This window comes from Heteronotia binoei, chromosome 3, assembly GCF_032191835.1.
Source record: "Heteronotia binoei isolate CCM8104 ecotype False Entrance Well chromosome 3, APGP_CSIRO_Hbin_v1, whole genome shotgun sequence".
NCBI classification, from domain to species: Eukaryota; Metazoa; Chordata; class Lepidosauria; order Squamata; family Gekkonidae; genus Heteronotia; species Heteronotia binoei.
The window spans coordinates 82,942,816-82,956,547 of record NC_083225.1 but is presented as its reverse complement, the minus strand read 5'-3'; the positions used below and the strand labels follow the sequence as shown (position 1 = coordinate 82,956,547).

Sequence of the window (13,732 nt, the reverse complement as noted above, 5' to 3'; positions counted from 1 at the left end):
ACTCCCAATCGCCACCCTTTGTCCCCAACCATCAAGGAAGGAGGAAGGCCATTGCAAGGCCAACCCCTTAATCACTGCATCAGCAAGACAGTGGGTCAACACCCAATGGTCGACCATATCGAATGCTGCCGATAGGTCCAACAACATCAGTACTGCCAAGCTGCCTTGATCCAGATGCTGCTGAAGGTCATCCACCAGGGCGTCCAGCCCTGTCTCCGTCCCGTGACCTGGACGGAAACGTCATCCAGAAAGCTCTGTAACTCTAGCGCAACTGCCCTCTCAATAATTCTGCCCAAAAAGGGTAAATTCAAGACTGGCCCATATTATCAAGCACTTGGGAAAAACATTTCAATAATCTTTATTAAAAACATAATCTCAAACTGGATCTAAATTTCTAAATTAACTTAAAGCAAACACCTGAATGGAAACCTGCCACCTGCCAAGAGATTGTTGAACTGAGCAAAGCATTGAAACTAGGAAAGTCACCAGGCTTCAATGTGTTCTGCACTGAACTGCTGAAGTTAGCTCCTGAATGGTGGGCTCAAGTACTTGCACCCTTATTCACACTGGTAAATTGGAATAGAATAATGCCAAATAACTGGAAAATGTCTCTGATTTCACATATATATGAAAAGGGTGACAACAGTGACCATTATAACTAATGACCAGTTAGCCTACTGACTGTAATTGGCAAATAATATACATCTCTCCTGCAGAAAACAAAACAAAACCCTGCTACAATGTATAGATAAGAAGATATTGGGCAATGAGCAAGCAGGTTTCAGAAAGGCCCATTCATGTGGACCATTGTTTTATGTTGGCTTTGATGGCAGGCAAATATATGTCAGATAAAACTAGTTCCCTGTATGCTGCTTTAATTGATTTAAGGGCTGCATTTGATTCTATGTCACATGCACAACTGTGAAATAAATGAAATGCTACAGGTGTACCTAAAAAACTGTTAAAACTAATAATTAACCTCTGGAAAACTGTAGTCAGTTAGAAATACAGACTGTAAAATTCCAAGGTTCTTCCAGCCTTCACAAAACTAGCAGCTAGTGAGCGTTGTTGGTCAAAGTGGCATAGAACTGTTGATACAGAAATAAACCAACTAGGATCCAGGGGGTGGGGGGAACTTAACAGGGCTAAGATGGGTACTGCTTATAAAGAAACTCCTTAGAGGATTGCGACTTTATTCGAAATGATGCAACAGAAAATGCTCTCTAATTCATATGGGAATTAAGTTTCCTACCTAACCTATTAGTGGCAAAATTTCTATCTATTACAGGTGGAGCTCAATTTTAAGAGTTAATGTAAAACAGTATTTTGATGTTTGATTTCTGAGCCTCTGGCTATTATTTTTGAGAATTCTTGGAGAACAGGAGAGGTGCCAGAAGGTTGGAGGCGGGTGAATGTTGTCCCCATCTTCAAGAAGGGGAAAAAAGATGATCCAGGTAACTCCTGACCCATCAGCTTGATGTCTATACCTGGAAAAGTTTTAGAACAAATCATCAGTCGATCATGGAACATTTAGAAAGAATGGATATGATTATTAAGAGCCAGAATGGGTTTCTCAAAAACAAGTCATGTCAGACTAACCTGATCTCTTTTTTTGAGAAAGTGACTACCTTGCTGGATCAGGGGAATGCTATAGACAATGTTTATTTTGATTTCAGTAAGGCTTTTGATAAGGTTCCACATACTATCCTTGTTGACAAGTTGGTAAAATGTGGTTTGGATCCTATTACCGTTAGGTAGATCTGTAACTGGCTGACAGATAGCACTCAAAGAGTGCTTGTGAATGGTTTTTCATCCTCTTGGAGAGGAGTGACAAGTGGAGTGCCTCAAGGATCTATCCTGGGACCTGTTTTGATCAACATCTTTATCAATGATTTGGATGAAGGAATAGAGGGACTGCTTATTAAATTTGCGGATGATACTAAATTGGGAGGGGTTGCAAACACAGAAGAAGACAGAAACAGGATACAGGATGACCTTGACAGACTGGAAAACTGGGCTAAAATCAATAAAATGAATTTTAACAGGGATAAATGTAAAGTTCTGCATTTAGGCAGGAAAAATCCAATGCATGGTTATAGAATCGGGGAGACTTGTCTTAGCAGTAGTATGTGCAAAAAGAATCTAGGGGTCTTAGTGGAGCATGAACATGAGTCAACAGTGTGATGCGGTGGCTAAAAAGGCAAATGCAATTTTGGGCTGTATCAACAGAAGTATATTGTCCAGATCACGTGATGTTATGGTATCGCTTTACTCTGCTCTGGTAAGACCTCATCTTGAGCATTGTGTTCAGTTTTGGGTACCACATTTTAAGAAGGATATAGAGAAGCTGGAACGGGTCCAAAGGAGGGCAACGAGGATGGTGAGGGGTCTGGAGACCAAGTCTTATGAGGAAAGATTGAAGGAGCTGGGGATGTTTAGCCTGGAGAGGACGGTGGCTAAAAGATGATATGATCACCATCTTGAGTACTTGAAGGGCTGTCATATAGAGGATGGTGTGGAATTGTTTTCTGTGGCCCCGGAAGGTAGGACCAGAACCAATGGATTGAAATTAAATCAAAAGAGTTTCCAGCTCAACATTAGGAAGAACTTCCTGACCATTAGAGAGATTCCTCAGTAGAACAGGCTTCCTCGGGAGGCGGTGGGCTCTGCTTCCTTGGAGGTTTTTAAACACAGGCTAGATGGCCATCTGACAGCAATGAAGATCTTGTGAATTTAGGAGGAGGTGTTTGTGAGTTTCCTGCATTGTGCAAGGGGTTGGACTAGATGACCCTAGAGGTCCCTTCCAACTCTGATTCTGTGATTATATGATTCTGTGATTTGTTGATCATATGTTAGAATCTGACTTGCCTCACAACTTCAGTGTACTGACTGTCCTAAAACTGAGTCGAGCATGCTGTAACACACTGTCAACTGCATTTTGCCACAGATGAAGGCTGTTTCCTTAAGAAACCTTCATGCCAGTGCTTCTGTGACTGTGTTTTGGTAGAACTCGATTCACTATCCAACACCTTCTTTTATTGCCCAAAGTACACAGCAGCTTGAGAGAGATTTCTCAGAAAAATGGATATTGAAATATTTATCCATTCCTGATACACAAAGAGTGATTACTCCTGAGCACAAAAAGAAAAAAAAAATGTCAACACTCTCAAATTGTTCAAACAATGTTTCCAGTGTGTTCTGAGTGGAATTCATCACTGAAGCAAATCTAAGGATGTCATTCCCCAGTTGGGGGCGGAGGATCCTTTGGTTTTTTGGGCGCCTGCCACCAGCCAGTCATTCACCAGCCAGCAGGCTGATGGGGGGAAATCCCATCCCCAAACATGATGTGCTAACATCATGTAGAAGTGACATAATATTGGTGACGTTGTATGGTGATGCTCTGCTTTTTAGGCAAAACTCTATGGCTTGAGGATGATTTTGCCATTAAGCTTTGCCCAAGAAGCAGAGTATTGCCAGACAAAATCACCAACATGATGATGTCACTTTCATGTGATGTCAGCACATCACTGACCTTTGCCCTCACTCTCAGAAAGTGTCTCTACCTCCCCCGCCAGTGTGGACCTGGCAACCCTAGGCAAATCCATATAAACTACACAGTTCAGTACCAAATAGTATTAATTCTGTGTTGTCAATGCACGCACATATCCTCTGTCCTAAATGTGGCATGCAGGACACCATATGGTCAGATTTCCATGGGCTGATATAGTGGTTTATTTATTATTAGACTTGATATACTCAGAGCACAACACAGAAAAGCCACCCTTCAGCCACTGACAGGAAATGAAATGGTATAATGTCTCCTTGTTCTATATATAATTAAGAGGGCCTTGCAGTCTTCACAACAAGAACAGCCTCTCTCATATCAGGTGCCACAATGAAAAATCATTTTTAGGTGAAGCAAAAGAAAATATCCTCTGAAATTTGAATTAAAGTAACAAAAACTAGACTGAGCAAGGCTCAGCATTCTAATTGTTGATTCTAACAGTGCGAAATATCCTTGCTGCATTAATTGTCAATAAAGGCACCAGCGGAAATTCCCAAGAACCGTAGCTAATTTTAATGAATTATTAATTAAGGTGTTGTTGCTCCAGCACTCTTATCTATCCTGTCCACTTAGGAACCCTACAATATCATTATTTTGCTCACTTTGCACATATGAAATTAAAGCTTAATAATGACTTCCCCAACAGCAGTTAGAGCTTGGCTGAGAAGGAACTGAGTAAAGGTTTTACTTGTCAAGGTCCTATATGATGAATTTTGCTATTGTATGCAGCTACGTTTACTTAACATCACTATCACATCTGTATGCAAAAACCAAACAAAAATTCTGCAATATATGCTATATTGTTATGCCTCATTGCTCTGTTTCAAAGGAGGCAAACGTGCAGACCAACAAAAAAATCATTTAAAGTGGAGGCCACCAATCTAGCAACAATGAATCTGTGGCATAACTGGAAGTGTTTCAGCTCTCCCACCTTTGAAAGTTGCTTTTAGGATGGTACTTGCAAGGTGGGCTGGGGATGCAGTCCAGTTTTATGTAAAGGAAATAAACATAACTGATTAAAGCAATCATATTGAGTGCGAGACTGCAACCTTTAATTTTTCATGGAAGCTAATTTCTCATGTATAAATATAGGCTTTGTAGGTTTACTGTTCTGAAACACAATTTAAAAGGGAATGCACACTTGCTTATGAAGGGTGGGAAGGGTAGGATAAAAAATTAAAAGGCAGGATATAAATGCACTAAATAAGTAATAAAATACTTATATAGGTTATATAGTTGATCTATTCCATCTTTGACTTCCTGCTTTCTTGTAAATTTTCTGATTCCAAAAGTGAATGAATCAAAGTGATATTTTTTTTTCACCTTATATTCAGGAAAAGTAATCTTTCTGTCTAAAGGGTGGGAGGAATATTCCTTTCTGAAAATGGACCTACCCTGTTTTTATTATCCATTCCTCATTCCATATCTGAAGAGGTGTGCTTGCACATGAAAAGTTATACCTTGAATAAACTTTGTTGGTCATAAAAGTCCCGCTGGACTTTGTTCTGCTATTTCAGATCAACACAGCTACCCACCTGAATGTATCTGCAAGTAATTCTGTGATCATTCCAGGACACTATGATGTGCATAGAACTCCACTGATGAATGCATGTATGTAATTACATACATCTCTTAGGACATTATGAGAATGTCTTGTGTAAGCATAAGAAACTGGTGACATATTAAGTGCAGTATTCAGAGTTTCACATATTGTCTACAAGGTCTATAAGAACGTACTTGGTGGTTTCCACTGACACAGAGTCTCTAGATCACACAATATGCTACCATTTAACATCCCTTATTTTTTTTTGTTCTCAAGGAAACTAAAAATATGTCATTGCAGTTTGTGTAGACCAGTGGTGGCCAAACAGGCTTGGGAGCCACATGTGGTTCTTCCACACTTATTGTGTGACTTTTGAAGCCCCCACCGCCCCATCAGCCAGCTTGGAGAAGGCATTTGTCTCTTTAAATCGCTACTCCAAGCCAGTTGGCTGTTTGGAGAATGCATTTAAAGTTAAAGTTGCTTTCTTTCCACCTCTTCCTCCTCCACCTATTTTTCTTCCTTCCTTCATGTCTTGTGGCTCTCAAACATCTGACATTCATATCTTGCGACTCTCAAACATCTGATGTTTATTCTATGTTGCTCTTACATTAAGCAAGTTTGGTCACCCCTGGTGTAGACTAAAGAATATTTTTGTGTCATGATCAGGGATGGCCATAAGTCAAATCTATGAATTATTCCTTTCAAATTGCATTGTTTATTGTAGAAAATGCTGGAAGCGTATTTTAAGTTAAACAGTCCTTTCACATGGACCACTAGCCTTACTATTCCCATGTGTGAAATTAGAATGCATAACAGAGAACACCCAATGGAGTAGGCAAGCTGCCTTCCAGACCTTTTTGGCTTGCTCACACCACTCTCAAAGACGAAAGAAAAGAACTCCTTTTCCCTCCAGAACAGCTGATGATAAACTTGCCCTCAGCTGATGCTGGCCAATCAAAGAGCATGAATAGCAGCCAGTCACACAAGCTCTCCACTCCAGGGCAGATTAACTCCTGATCTCCTAGTCTCTCTGAAATGGCAGCATTATAAAACCTGCTTTTCTGTGCAATCCATCACAATCATCTAATATTTTGTTTGAGCTGTGACAGATAAGACATTATGCAGAAAACCCACTGACCCCATTTTAAGCATGGTTAGGATAGATATTAACATTTCCCCCCTGGTTTTTCCTTTAATATCTATTAATTCATTTACTGATTGTATTGTGATTAGTTTAATTCAATGGAAGCTTGAAATCTTCTATACATGTTTTGCCAGGTTTATTACTACCAATAAGGAAAATTGTTCAGGGTGGTAAGAACCAGAGAGGATTGTTAGGCACTCCAAAGGGATCTGTTGAGGCTGGGTGAGTGGGCGTCAACATGGCAGATGAGGTTCAATATGGCCAAGTGCAAAGTGATGCACATTGGGGCCAAGAATCCCAGCTACAAATACAAGTTGGTGGGATGTGAACTGGCAGAGACTGACCAAGAGAGAGATCTTGGGGTCGTTGTAGATAACTCACTGAAAATGTCAAGACAGTGTGTGATTGCAATAAAAAAGGCCAATGCCATGCTGGGAATTATTAGGAAGGGAATTGAAAACAAATCAGCCAGTATCATAATGCCTCTGTATAAATGGATGGTGAGGTCTCATTTGGAATACTGTGTACAATTCTGGTCACCGCACCTCAAAAAGGATATTATAGCATTGGAAAAAGTGTAGAAAAGGTCAACTAGAATGATTAAAGGTTTGGAACACTTTCCCTATGAAGAAAGGTTAAAACGCTTGGGGCTCTTTAGCTTGGAGAAACGTCGGCTGCGGGGTGACATGATAGAGTTTTATAAGATAATGCATGGGATGGAGAAAGTAGAGAAAGAAGTACTTTTCTCCCTTTCTCACAATACAAGAACTCATGGGCATTCAATGAAATTGCTGAGCAGTAAGGTTAGCACGGATAAAAGGAAGTACTTCTTCATCCAAAGGGTGATTAACGTGTGGAATTCACTGCCACAGGAGGTGGTGGCGGCTCTACAAACATAGCCAGCTTCAAGAGAGGTTTGGATAAAAATATGGAGCAGAAGTCCATCAGTGGCTATTAGCCACAGCATATTATTGGAACTGTCTAAGGCAGTGATGCTCTGTTTTCTTGGTGCTTGGGAGGGGGGGTGCAAAGTGGAAGAGCTTCTAGCCCCACTTGTGAACCTCCTTTCTTTTTTGGCCACTGTGTGACACAGAGTGTTGGACTGAATGGGCCATTGGCCTGATCCAACATGGCTTCTCTTATGTTCTTAATGACACATCACTGTCCTGTGTCCTATTTTTCTCTGTTGTTTCTTTCTATCCCAAAGTAATGTACTTTAAAGCTAACATTTTCTTCTGAAATGCTTTCTTTGGAATATTTAAATAAGCACCAACCCATTAATAACATCTTTGTGCATTCATTAGTCCTTAGGTCTTGGAAGTGTAGTTATAAGATCTGACAAAACAGATATATACATCAACATTTTCATACTGTAACTGCATGTACCTTCATTAATGTAAAAAGTAATCTTCTCTGAAGTGTCTATTTCAGTGTTTGCTTTCCCCCCCTCAACTAGTTATTTCCTTTCCAAAAGGAAACTGATAAGCATGATTACATTAGTGTCATATAATTAGGCTTTCACGTGCCCTTAAGTCCTAGTGATGCAGCTATTAGAGCAGGAGAGGAGAAAAAATACAATGAAATGATTTCCATGCAGGTGTCACATGCATCTTCATTAATGTGGAAGTATAATTTTCTTCCAAGAGTCTGTTTCATTGTCTGATGATAATATAGATCAATCTGATGAGCTTCCAGGATCATACTTTAATATAATTTTCTTCCTCTGTGATATAATTAGGATGTGAGCCTGTTTTTCCTGTTGGCTTCAGTCCTTGGCTCAGTTTTTCCTTAGCTTTGTGATGCTTCAGCTGTGGATAAAGATTCAGAAATAGTTTCTTTGGAATTAATGTTCCTTGCACAAAGATACGGCTGAGATATAAGAGGCTATTGTGTCAAGTCTGGGAAGAGATGGTTTGCAGCTTCAGTGGTGGTTATTCTTCTTTTGGCTATTGCATTGACACCAGTTTTCATGGATGAGCATTAGAGAGCTAAATCTCTCCGTAGTCTTACTCTGAAGTGTGCCTTCAATATATAGGACAAGATGTTAATCCTATTAAATTCTGTGGTGCAAACATTAAATCAACTGCTGACAATTTCCTATCTTCTCTTCCTATCTTTTTGATATAGTATCTATTAGCAAATACATTTTTAATGCATCCTGTAATATTCATGATTCTTAATTACCTTTATTGGTTAAGAAATCAATATAGGTTATTTGACAAGTAAACAACATTAGTTTCTGAGTAACTGGCATCTTTCCAGGTTGAAAGAAGGTACTGAGACTCAGATGTGACCCATAGATTTAACATGAATTCAGCTGTAATAGAAAGTCAAGGCTATTGGCACAAAATTGTATTTGTAACAGTGATTTGATTGCTGGAGCAGGTTCAGATTGCTAAAATAAGGGATTTTTCTTCTTAGACCACTTGAATTAATTGATTTTGTGGACTTCAGTAGGGAAATTATGTACTTAGAAGAAACAGACACGTTAGAATGATTTGTATGAATTAAGGGATGTCAGACAATCCTGTATTCTTTGATGTTCTGGCATTTATGGTACAAACTCTTCTGAGCCATGTGTTTCACATATGACTGTGTGACAGATAAATAACTGCCAGTTTTTAGAGGATCTGACGGATCTGCTCCATGACATTTTAGATTATGTGTCCACTCATCTCTCTGAGCTTGAGCCTCTTTTTTAGTAGTAATGTTTAAGTAACGTTAAGCAGCACAAAATCATGTATATATGGTCCCCGTTTGGTAGCTGTGGTTAATGTGTTTAGTGACACCATTCCACAAAAATTCCCTGTTTATAGTTTATCTCTTCTTTCTCTAGACACTTACCCGTATTTTTCACTCCATAAGACGCAACTGAGCATAAGACGCACCTAGTTTTTAGAGCCGTTTGTGTGAATTTAGAGGCATTTGTGTGAATTTTTTGCAGTATTCACTCCTTAAGACGCACACACTTTTCCCTCCACTTTTTTTTTGGGGGGGGAGTGAGTCTTATGGTGCAAAAAATACTGTAATTCCAAGTTATTAATATTTTACAGACATTCACTAGAAAATAAGGTTGCCAGCACAAAGCTGGCACCAATGGGAGGCTCATTGTTGGGGGATGCTTGCCAATGACATAATCTCATTGCTGGTGACACACTAGCATTCAGCCAACAATCTATGGTTTAACCATTGTTTTGACTGTGCACTAGAGCTTTGCTGGTGATATCATGGAGATCAGGGCCCTGCAGGACTTCGTACAGTTTTGGGAGGCCTTCACACAGTTTTGGACAGAGCTCTTCCACCAAGCTTTTAGCTGAGGCTCTGAAGTGAGGCCATGGACATATGACATTCTTGGCCCTTCTTGCTGTAAACTTGCTACAAACTGCTGTAAGATGCTGGAAATTTGTTCACGTTGGCCTGGATCAGTTCTTATCTACCCATATGGGCCACATTATTATGAATAAATTTTGATACCAGAGTAAACTCGCATTTCTTTTTACTTCATTTTTGTTACTAGGCTTATCATTTGCTTGCAGAAAGTAGGCTTTTCCCTGGCCTCAGTCTCAATTATTTGAGGAACAGGAGGAAAATGGGGGAGAATAACATCAGTTTGAGCACTTTAGGAATTTCCCAATAATATTTCCTGTAGAATAATTCCCCCCTCCCTGTAGAATACTAATATTGCCCCACCATTCGGAATAACGAGACAGACAACAATGTGGAATAAAGGGCCACTTTATTTAAATTTAACGGCAATGGGAAAATGGGGCCAGGTTAAGCCAAGGGTCATAACCTGACCACCTCCTTAACCCGAAAACTGGGCGAGCCCCGGGTGTGAGCCGACTCAATGGCTCAAACCCGGCCGGCGAGGCACGAGATCCCGCTCACAGAGCTACACCCTCACCCGAGCCGTGCAGCCTGGGATGTGGACAACTCACTAGTGACGGGATCACGAGGATCACAAGCGAACCTTGAGCCGTACAGCTTAGGTCACCCCAGGGATGCCCTACAGCCCAGTGGTGCGTTGCCATGGGAGCTCACCAATACCCCAAAAGAACATGTTCCCAACAGTAAAACCACCAGTGACCAACTATAAACAGCACCGCCCCAACCAATTGCCAGCACACCATCCACAGTGCAAGGTAGGCAAAAACACTCCCAAACAGGCCAATATGCTTGAAAGTAAAAAATTTCTACCTGGCCCCATAACAGGCGACCAGCCTATGCCTGCACTGCCTGACGGGTGGGCGGGCCGAAAATGATGTCCAACAAATGATGGAGAGGAAGACCAAGGTGACCAAGTCCCCACTTGCCCCGACATGGAAGGCAAAATAGATGGCCATCCAGTCAGTGCCTGCTGACTCGTAGACAGGCCACCGCCTATGTATGGGGAACCCGTTGAATGGGGCGGCCTGGTTGTGCCCAAACCAGGTCCGATAATCGGGCCCCAAGGGCCCCACGGCCACACCATCCCCCGTGGTTGAGCCGGCGACCTACCTTCATGGTCCTGTGGAACCACTGCAACCTCATCAGGCTCCTGCCTGTGCTCTTCCTCAGATGTCCCCAAGTCAGGCACATTGCCGTCTTCCCTGCCCTGTAAGGCAGAGAGACGTGCGAGAACCTCCTTCTGAAAGGCGATAGTGGCAGCCCTACTGGTACCCGTGAGCCCCGTGACTCTCCGTGAAGGACCTGCCACCCCTCTTTCCCCCTCCAAAGCCGCCAAGCGGTCAAGTATAGCTTGACACGTGCCAGCATCATCCCCCTCGTCCGCCAGCAGCTCCGCAGGAGTGGGCCTCTTCACCAGCTTCTTCGCAGGCTGTTTTCCCTTTGAAGGGCCTTGTCCCTTCTTAGGCCCCATAGCTGTTGCTGGACTGCCCCCAACTCTAAATTGCCTACTTGCCTTTAAGGTGGAGATGCAGGGAATAAAACCTGGGACCTTCTGCTTACCAAGCAGGTGCTCTACCACTGAGCCACTGTCCCTCCAAAACTGCCAGGATAACAAAGCTGACCCTCAAAAAATTGCCCCCACATCAAGGGGCCCCACTAATGCCTGTAAAATCCAAAGGCTGGCCCCCTTAATGCCCCCGGCTTGCCTCACCAGGCGATGACACCTCTTTCTATGAAAGGAGGGAGGGGTGGGGGGGTAGGAATGACTGCAGCTGCCCAAAAACCCAACCCCTGCAGAAGCACCAGCAGCCGCTCTCCCTACCGTACGACGGAGCCCAGCCACCCGCTCCAAAAAAAGAAAAAGGGAAAGAAGGGGGGGAACACCCGCAGCCACCCAAACCAAGAACCCAGCAGCAGCTCTCCCCGCCGGATGGGCCCAGCCTACCACTCTACCAAGAGAAAGGGGGGTGGGGAATGGCCGCAGCTGCCAAACCGCCCAGGCTAGAACAGACGCTGCTTCAGCCTGTAGAAGGAACGAGCCGCTCGTCCCCGTTCAGCACTGCCGCTCTCCCGCCACCCAGCCGAAGCATCCCATGCCGGTTGCTCCTGGCCAACAGAAACCAGACCAGCTCACTGCCCAGCAACAGCTGAGCTGCACCTCCGAAAAGCCCTGAGAAAGAACTGTGACACAGGGGGTTGGGCCAGTCTATATAAGGCCGCCCACCCCCTAGCAGCTCAGGGCAAACCATTGTCTCTCCTCCAGCAGGGGAGGCAATGGACAGCCCCCAGCCTAAGGCGGCCAATCGGCCACTCTGCTGGGTGGGGCTGAATAATTGGTCCCAATAATATTTCCTTGAGAGCCAGTTTGGTGTAGTGGTTAACAGCACGGACTCTGATCTGGGAGAGCTGGGTTTGATTCCCCACTCCTTCACATGCAGCTGCTGTGTGTCCTTGGACCAGCCACTGTTCACTCAAGAGTATTTCTTGATAGAGCTATCTCAGCCTCACCTACCTCACAAGGTTTTTGTTGTGAGGAGAGGAAGGGAAATTATATTGTAAGTGTTGCAGAATTTTGGGTTGGGTCTCATATGAAATGGACACTAAGCTCTTCAAAGATCTTAAGTTTCTGTATTTCTCTTTGAGTTGGCCCCTCTTTATGATCTTAAACAGACTCTTTATGAAATTGGCTACAAGAACTCTTTCTGAAAGTAGCCATGCTCTTATGAAATGAGCACTAAGCTCTTCAAACACCTTAAAAGTCTCTATACCTCTCTCTATAATCTTTGCTGCAGTTATATAATTTGGCCACTAGAGGTCTCAGTCTTTCAGAACAATAGAACATTTATCTAAGATTTAAGTGAGTTAGTGGGTGAAGGTTCAGGCTTCTTCTTCATGCAGGAAGTACCATATATGGTAAAGATATTTATATGGCAAGAAAGAAACAAGATGGTGGATGCCTGCCCTTAAGTGGGTTAAAGGTAATGGTTGTCTGAGGACAATCTCAGCCATGATTGTTTTGAGTTTGCTCTGATTGTAGATAGTTGGCTGTAGGGTTGCCAAGTACAATTCAAGAAATATCTGGGGACTTTGGGGGTGGAGCCAGAAGACATTAGGGGTGGAGCCAAGATCAAGACTGTGACAAACATAATTGAACTCCAAAGGGAGATCTGGCCACCACATTTAAAGGAACGGCCGGGAGGCTGGCAACTTTGGGACCTAGGCAGCGTGGCTTGGAGAGGGCTGGGCCGCAGCTGCTGGCTGAGCATTGGAACACCTCCCCCCGCTCCCCGGCCTCCTCGTCGGGCCGCCCCAGGAGAACCGGCCCTGCTGCTGCGCTCCTCATCCCAGCAGGCAGGGGCTGCATTCACCGCGCCCCCCCAAATTCCATACCTCCTCCTTCTGCTGCTGCTTTCAAGCTGGAGTCCGGCTTGCAAATGCAAAAGTGTGGGGCCTGGCTTGCAAATGCAAAGGATCGTGGGATCCTCCGCATCACCTGGAGCCCCTCCAGCCGCCTCTCCTGCTTCCTGGTCCGGGAAGGGGCGGCCTCTCCCCGCATTGGTCGGCCAGGGAGGCGGGGACCGGCGTTTGGCAAGCGCCGGGAAGGGAAGGGGAGGCTCGGAGTGCTTTTGCAAGAGGAGGCGGAGACGGAGGGAGGGAGGGGAAGGACGCTTGGCTTGGGATTGGTGTGGGGCAGGGTGACAGCCCAAGTGTTACCCGGAGCGCAGGAGGCCAGGCCAGGTGGCAGAAATGGTGGCAGAAAGTTTGGGCTGCAATTTTACCTCAGAGGCAGAGCCATCCAAATGCCCCAAGAGCGCTGCGAGTGGCACCAAAATTGGCGCCATTTCCCCCTTCCCCCCGCTTCCAGATTTTTGTAAAGCGGGGGAAAAGGCTGCAAATTCAGGGGTCCCCTGCCAGGGCGGGAGGGTTGGGAAGCCTAGTTGGCTGTGAAATTGTTTGCAGCTGGATTGCATTGTGACCCAGTAGATCTGATGAAGAGATGGGTTGAAGCCTTTATAAGCCCTTCATTTTTTAGCAGAAGCTGCGACTGGATGAGAGGCAGGGACCTCTTTGTCAGTCTAGCCCAGAAATTAAC

The 13,732-nt window shown here is 43.9% G+C and overlaps 1 protein-coding gene across 2 annotated transcripts in view; it reads left to right on the top strand.

The window, feature by feature from the left end:
- The window catches only part of DMD (dystrophin), a 1,885,017-nt gene that overhangs the window by 227,782 nt on the left and 1,643,503 nt on the right, over positions 1 to 13,732 (top strand). The window lies entirely within an intron of this gene.